Raw genomic sequence first — 7,533 nt, 5'->3', positions numbered from 1 at the left:
TTCGGTCTGTGGACGGATTCCCATCTGTGCGCATGCCCACTGTTCTATGGATTCGCTTCTGTGGTCATGCGCATGCGGGAACTCCGGCTTGAAAAAAATGCCAGTGAGATAGGGAAGCGGCAGCTTGCAATCACCACATGTGTGATCGCGCCATGTCGCTTCTCCCCCCCCCTTGCCACACTTCACCGTCAACGTGTGATCAGTTGCTGACAGCCTGAACACGAAGCCTCGGATGAATGTGTAATTGTGATACAGCGCTTCATTTTGCTCCGGAGCAAAAAGCCACGCTCCCCCCCCCCCGGATTATCTTGCTTGTGTGACCAGGACCTGAGTTCCTCAGGATATAAATGTGAGGAATTAATGACCTCTGAACTTTACCACTCTTAGGGAAAAGACAGATATTAATATAAAAAGAGGGCTCAAAGTATGGTTTTTTTCATAGTTGAATGGACAAACCAACACACCAGCAAAGTGAATGACAGCTCAAGTTGTCAGTTGCTCTAATGCTTTGCTTGCAACCACTTCTTGCTCTGGTTGGGGGAAATAAACAAGGTACTTTGAAGCTTTGCATCGCACATATGCACCCAGCCAGAGCACATTCAGTTATCCTACATTTCCCACACAGCTGCTCAAGTATAGGACGACCTTATTCCTGGCCAAAATGTTAATGTTCATTTCTCATACGTATGAAGCAGCTAGCTTAGGATCATCTTGTTTAAATGCTTTGTTGTTTTTCTGTTCACTGCCTTCTGGTCCCTGATTGGGTGGAAAGGTGACATAAAAATATTTTCAGTAAATAAGCTCTAATGCAGCAAGCTTCCAAAGCCTTAGGCAGAGGAAGGTCTTTCAGAAAACTCAATCTCTGAGATCCTTTAGTTGGAGGTGACAAGGATTGAACCTGCGGCCTTCTTCAGGCAAAGCATGTGGTATGCCACTGAGTTCTTTCTTTGGAAGAAGGGCTGTAAAGCTGGTGGTATTGCCCCATTATTTTATGAGTGTTCCATCTGTTTTATTGTTGTTAAGCTAGACTCCATGGCTGCAATCCTGGATACATTTGTGGGCACACCGATCCTACTGAGCTCAATTATTTTTATGTGCAAGTGGCTGTGTTCAGAATTACAGGCCATATGCTTAATAAATTTCATTGTAGCATCACCCCAGATAATGTACTAAGGGGTGATGCTAATAATCTGAATACGGATAATGGAACAATATAGTTGCAATTGAAGTGGACAGCTTGATATAGGGCTTTTATTTTTCAGAGAGAGATTACTAATTGCAGGGTTGAAGGACCGTCATTCTTTGTGTGAACCCTCTTGAGTCAGAGTGGAGAGGAATACCTACTTATTTCTAATCATTTTTAAAAAATATTCATTGAAACATGTTTGTCAGCAGGTTTTTTACCACATAAAAAACTGGTTTGCAGACTGTGCCAAGCTTTTGGCACAGCAGGCCTGGCTTTTGCATAGTACTGATTCTAATCTCATAAAATTATCTCTTCAGAATTCTGCTGTAGATGTTTAGGCACTGGGAAGAATAATTTTTGTAACTAGACTTGTCCTGAAATGCCCTAACAAGGTGGAGCCTTGACAGAAGATTCCTGAGTGAACATTGCTATGAGGGCTGCTGTACTGACATATCCCAAACCTGGGACTGACAGATATGTGGCAAAGTCATAGGTTCACCCTTGTTATCATGAAAAAGTTAAGGTTCAGTCTCTAAAACCTCTAACTACCGTAAATAGATCCCAGATAGTAGGGCAGGGAACAAATCCTTGCCTGAGATGCTGGGGAGCTCTGCCCATTGGAGTAGGTAATATTTAAATAGGCAAATAAGTAGAATCTATGAGACAGCTTCATATGATCAACATAGACTTAGGAGTGTACCAGCTAGTATCTTTATTTATTCATTTATATGCCATATTTCTCCTCAACAAGGACCCAAGGAGACTTACCTCCTCCTCCTCTCCTCCATTTTATCCTGTGAGATAGGTTCGGTTGCGAGTGTGTGACTGGCCCAAGGTCACCCAGCAAGCTTCCATGACAGAGTGGGGATTTGAACCTGGATCTCCCAGATCCTATTCTAACCACTACAACACACTGGGATAATCTTGAGATACATAAAATCTTTTTTTACAAACAGGATTCCAAAAACCTGCAGGCTGGGCTGATAATTCTTACATAGTACTTTGATATCTATAAAAATAATTACCTATATTCAGGTATAGAGGTAAATAACGAAACAAAACATACATTCATTTAGTGTATCCCAAAAATCATATCTTGCCAGGTCTCACTGAGAACTACATAAAAGGAATATTCCATAGAGAAAATTATAGTAATGGTCACTGAGGGATCAGCATGAGAAACTGGAATAACTGAGCTTTAATTACTTTACTATTGATTATCTTTGGTCCAGGACAGGCATTGTCCTTTCTGGGGCAGAATTGTTTGCACATTGGCCATTGACATGTGATCTCAGCATGCTAATACTTCAGCACAGCCAATAAAAATGGCTGTGAAAGGGAAAGCAAGCAGCAAGCATGGATTTACTATTAGCAGAGCCAACAAAGGGCATGCCTGCAATTTCCTCTAAGGAGTTAGTTCCAACGGCACCAATAATACAAGGTTTTGTAGCTAAGCTAAGAAGTCATTGAGCAGGGGCCTGGTTTCAGTTCCCAAAGCACTCCATGAGTCAGTCTGTGACCTCTGGCAAGTTGATTCACTTTCTATTCCTCTATTTTGTCAAATGCAGAGCAGAGGCGATTCTATTTCCCAGCATTAGATTGGGTGGGGGTGGGGTGTAAAAGTACCACCAATTCCTCAGATGGTAGGTGTTCCATCTGGGTGTCAGTTGTAATTACTTATACATGAATTATTGGGAGAGACAGGCGGGATCAGTAGAGGCTTGCTCTTTTTCCTATCTACCATCATGAGAAATGTCACTGTAGAAGTTTCATGAGTCTCAGCTGCTCTGTGGCATTATCTTTTCTGAACTTCAGGAACAAATGACAGGGGGAAGAATCTGCCCTCAGTTATGAACTCTGCAACTTATTGATTTCACAAACAAGAGCAAAACTCAGCCCAAGGACTTTGACCAAGAATAAAACAGAGGGAGGGCATTGTGGGAGGAAAGGAAGGAAGGCGATCAGCTAATAGGCAGGACCCAAGTCTACCCTGGTCTCTGGATAATGAGTTGTCAGCAGCAACAGCATTACTAGGTTTGAAGTGGAATTATTGAGCTGATTATGAGAAACCTCTTGTATCTACATTCTGCCAGAGTCCAAGTAACAAGCTGCAAACAAGACAAAAGCTGAGCTTAGAGGGGAGAGCAGTGAAAAAGACGATTGTCTACCCAGGATAGATATAAATTGAAGAATGGAGAGTCATTAACAGAATAATAAATCTCCAGAAAGAATGTCAAGGAACTAGGAGATTTTTACTTTTTGATAGAAGGCACTTTAAAAAGAAAGATGGATTCTGATGGGAAATATAAACATGTTCACCTGTCAGTATAAGTAACATAGGCCCTGTTCACACGCGGAATTTGTGGTGGGAGAGGCACGAATGTTGGGCAGAGTATACGGGCGCAATCACAAGGACACACCTGGCAAGCGTAGCACACCCATTGCTGACCCGTAGCATTCGCCTGAAGATCCGGAGTTAAAAAATACCTGGGAAAGCCTACTAGCAAACGGTTTGCTAAGGGCCATCGACGGGATACCTACGTGTGATCGCTCAAGCGCATTCCTCTCACCGTGCTGACGCACGCCGAAAACATGCACCGACAAACAAAACCCCACTTTGCCGTGGCAGGATCTGATAGTGTTCTGATGCGTTAAATTGCACTGGCATGAAAAGCCACGCCTCCCCCTCACGTTAACTGGCCCGTGTGACCGGGGCCACATATCATCTGTCAGTATTGGCAACAATAGGACTCAACTCAAAAGTTGAGACTTACTTCAGGCCTCTACGTTGAGGTTTGCTGGCAAGTATTTTGAAGGACAAGCAGATATGTATGTCAATAGGAGTTCTGAACCCATGGAGTTGCCAACAGTTTTCTTCTGGGAGACCCTCTATGCCTTTTAACAGGGGGGTGGGTGATGAGCAGTAGTTCAGCAGCAGGTGATGACATGATTAGAATGCAGATGCAACGATGGGTAAATAGATTCAGGTAGGTAGCCATTTTGGTCTGAAGCAATAGAACAAAGTTTGAGTCCAGTGGCACCTTTAAGACCAACAAAGTTTAATTCTGGGTATAAGGTTTCATGTGCATGCACACTTGAAGGTGCCACTGGACTCAAACTTTGTTCTAATGATGGGTAAAGTCTGTTCTGTTGAATTGCTACTTGGTACACAGGAACCCAGTCATGAAAAAAGTTGTCACTCCCATTCATGCTGGTTTTTCACTGACCCTGCATCAACCATGACTGTGGTACTAGGGTAGGCCATGTAAAATGTTATGATTGAGAACCCCTTCTCATATTATGTGTGTTTCTAAGCACTGGTGCAACAAGCTATTTCTGTGTCTCAAAATCTCATGTGGGATGCATATCCAGCAACAAAAGCTGCTTGTTAAGAGTACATTTGTCTATTACATATTATGGATAATTTTTAATTACAGAAGATAAAACAATACCACAGGAAGCAGCACTTAGTCTAGCTCATAATAATTTTATAGCTCTTCCACGTATATCTATATGTATTTGTGTGTGTGTGTAAACACACACTACGGTGGTGCAGCAGTTAGAATGTCAGATTAGGATATGAAATCCTGGGTTCAAAGTCCCACATTGCCATGGAGACTTGCTGGGTTAGCTTGAGCCAGTCACATACTCTCAGCATAAACAAACTCACAGGGTTGTTGTGAGGAGGAAAGAACAGAGAAGAGAATGATGTAAACCAATCTGGTATCCTATTGGAGAGAAAGATAAATGAAGTAAATAAATAAAGTGAAATACATAGACAAAACAAAAAAGATATTGAAGGAATCCAAGGCTGGACAAACTTTAGTCTATGTGGACTGAAGGTATATTTTTATTTTCTTTTTCTAGGCATATCTTTAATTCAGATCATCAAGGGAGGCAAGATGGCTCAGTGGTAGAGCATCTGCTTCGCATGCAGAAGATCCCAGGTTCAAACCCTGGCATCTCCAGTTAAACGAACCTGGGAGGAGGTGATGGGAAAGACTGCAGCCTGAGATCCTGGAGACCCACTGCCAATCTGAGTAGACTATACTGACCTTGATGGACCAAGGATCTGATTCAGTATAAACCAGCTTCATGTGTGTTCAAGTTAAGACAATTAATTCTTTTATACTTAATGCTAGGAATGAGAGCATACACATTCACTTTACATGCTTGTCTGCATGGGTTGAAAAGTGTGGTTAATCCAATCAAGCCTCCAAAAACAACATTTCTATAGTGGTGGCGAGGGGAGAAAAATAACCTTTGCTATCACTGTCTTGAGGAAATTGATAGTGAATTTCCTACTTAGAAGTAACTTCTGCCTATGATTTTCCTCCTACACAATGCTGGAGGTGTGGGACCTGCTGCAGCCCAGCTCTTTTGCAAGTGCATCACCCTAGGGCCACATGGGAGGAGTCCATCATTCCATTTCCCAGGAAGAAACGGATTAGAAACACACATTGTCCTGGTGGTCAAGAAAGGAGCCACATTTGAGCAGCAACTGTGCCACCAGCATAACATAATAAAGGATGTGTAGGAAATTGCATGGATTTGTTGCACAGTTCATCACACTTGAAAATGACATGCATGGAAGGCTACATTCTGGGGTTGCTTCTCATAGCTCATCTGTGTCATGAAACAGACATGCTTGTACAGATTTCACATGTACCAAAGTCAGGGCCGGATTTAGATGAAGAGAGGCCCTAGGCTACTCCACTTGTGAGGCCCCTCCCAATCCCCCACCCTCACGACTAGAAGAAAATGGAAGTGTGTTATAAACAAAATTAAGTGAAGCCAAGGATGATGACGGGTATTTAAAATTCTGCAATTCACAATTTCTCCTCTAAAGGACATAAGATGTTATTGTTAAATACCATAGTGATTGAAAAAAATGCATAAATGTTAAAATTAACACTGAAAAACTTTTGCAATAACTGAACTTTGGTCCCGTTCACACTGGCCAGAGAACATGGGGGGGGGAGGCATGGCTTTTCGCTACACCGCACTTGTGACCCGGCCGAACGCAATCAGATGTGACAGCAGGAAATTGGGGGTAGCAGTTTGTCGACGCACGTTTCTGGCCCGCTTCATGCGGTGCTGGAGCGATCAGATGGAGGGTCCATCTGTGGCCCATCGCAAGCATAAAATAGTGGAGTTTCTGCAGTAGCTTTTGACTCCGGATCTTCAGTGGGATGCGATGGCTTGCCAACGGGTGCATGATGCTTGCCTGATGTGCTTGTGTGATTGTGCTCATTAAATCCGCCCGGCATCCGTAAGCATCCCACTTCAACTTCTGTGTGTTATCGGAGCCTTAGTAAACCTTTTCTGGAATAAGCGTTAATTTTTAGGAAAATAAAGTTGTAATGTTATTCCTTAAAAAAACAAACCTTGAGTTTACAAATTATATTGCCTGGGAAGTGTAAATATGATCATGATTACCTGACAGAGTGGCACTTTTAGAATCTACTTTATGTTGTCATTAAACAGTCAGTTTTAAAATACATATTAAGAAGCAAACTACAACCATCAAATATAGTAAGACTAAAAAATTTTTCCAGCCTTCCTGCTAAAGATAATTGAAATATTCTCTAATCCAGATAGGATAGGAGTTTAAATAAACATAAGAGAATATGTTTTCTATTTTTTTCTTCTTACCTGTAAGCTAACCAAAGGGCAAGATTTTTCTGTGTTGTTGGGAAAGAAAGTGATGTCTAGAAATTTTGGGTATATTTTCTGTTACCTTCTATGTATATATGTAAAATTCAGATGTATAATGGCAAAACTCAATAAAAATATATTTTAAAAAAAATTCCAGCCGCCCTCATAGCAAAATCATCCAAAACGTCATCAAATCATCCATAAACTTCATCAAAATTTGTTTGTCTAAGTTTGTCACTTTCAATGTACAGAATGCTCAGTGAGGACAACCTTTTAGTCTTGAAAAACTCCTCTCTCCCGAGCAGTTAGTGACCATAAAGCTAAGAAATAGCTTTAAGATTGCTTCCACATTAGGAAAGGCCATCTGAATTTTTTCCTTGTATAGAATTTGATAAACGTCTGTATGAGACAGAGAGTGCAGGTGAAAGTGCAAAAGTCCATTAATAAGTTTCAGGTCAATATCTTCTGGGTATGCTTCCATCAACAGTTCAACACCTTGCTGAATTTCTTGCTTAGATGCTGTCAGATTAGCAAGAATGGAAAATAATTGTGCAACATCACTGTACACAGTACTTCTTCTTTTTAAATTGGCTTCAAGTGCATCTAATATAGGAATAAAGGATTTTATCCTAAACTTATCTCTTGAAGAAAGTGCATCTAAGGCATCAGGTGCACTTCTGTCATTTCTT

General features: G+C 41.4%; 1 non-coding gene across 1 annotated transcript; it reads left to right on the top strand.

The window, feature by feature from the left end:
* The first annotated feature begins 5,082 nt into the window (after window positions 1–5,082).
* On the top strand, window positions 5,083–5,154 carry TRNAA-CGC. Its single transcript has one exon. It is a non-coding gene; the product is annotated as a tRNA-Ala (tRNA).
* Window positions 5,155–7,533: the final 2,379 nt, after the last annotated feature.

The sequence above is a fragment of the Gekko japonicus genome, unplaced genomic scaffold (genome assembly GCF_001447785.1).
Source record: "Gekko japonicus isolate JY-2015 unplaced genomic scaffold, Gekko_japonicus_V1.1 scaffold1683, whole genome shotgun sequence".
NCBI classification, from domain to species: domain Eukaryota; kingdom Metazoa; phylum Chordata; class Lepidosauria; order Squamata; family Gekkonidae; genus Gekko; species Gekko japonicus.
Note: the sequence above shows the minus strand (reverse complement) of the source record. Positions and strands in the feature narration are given on the sequence as shown.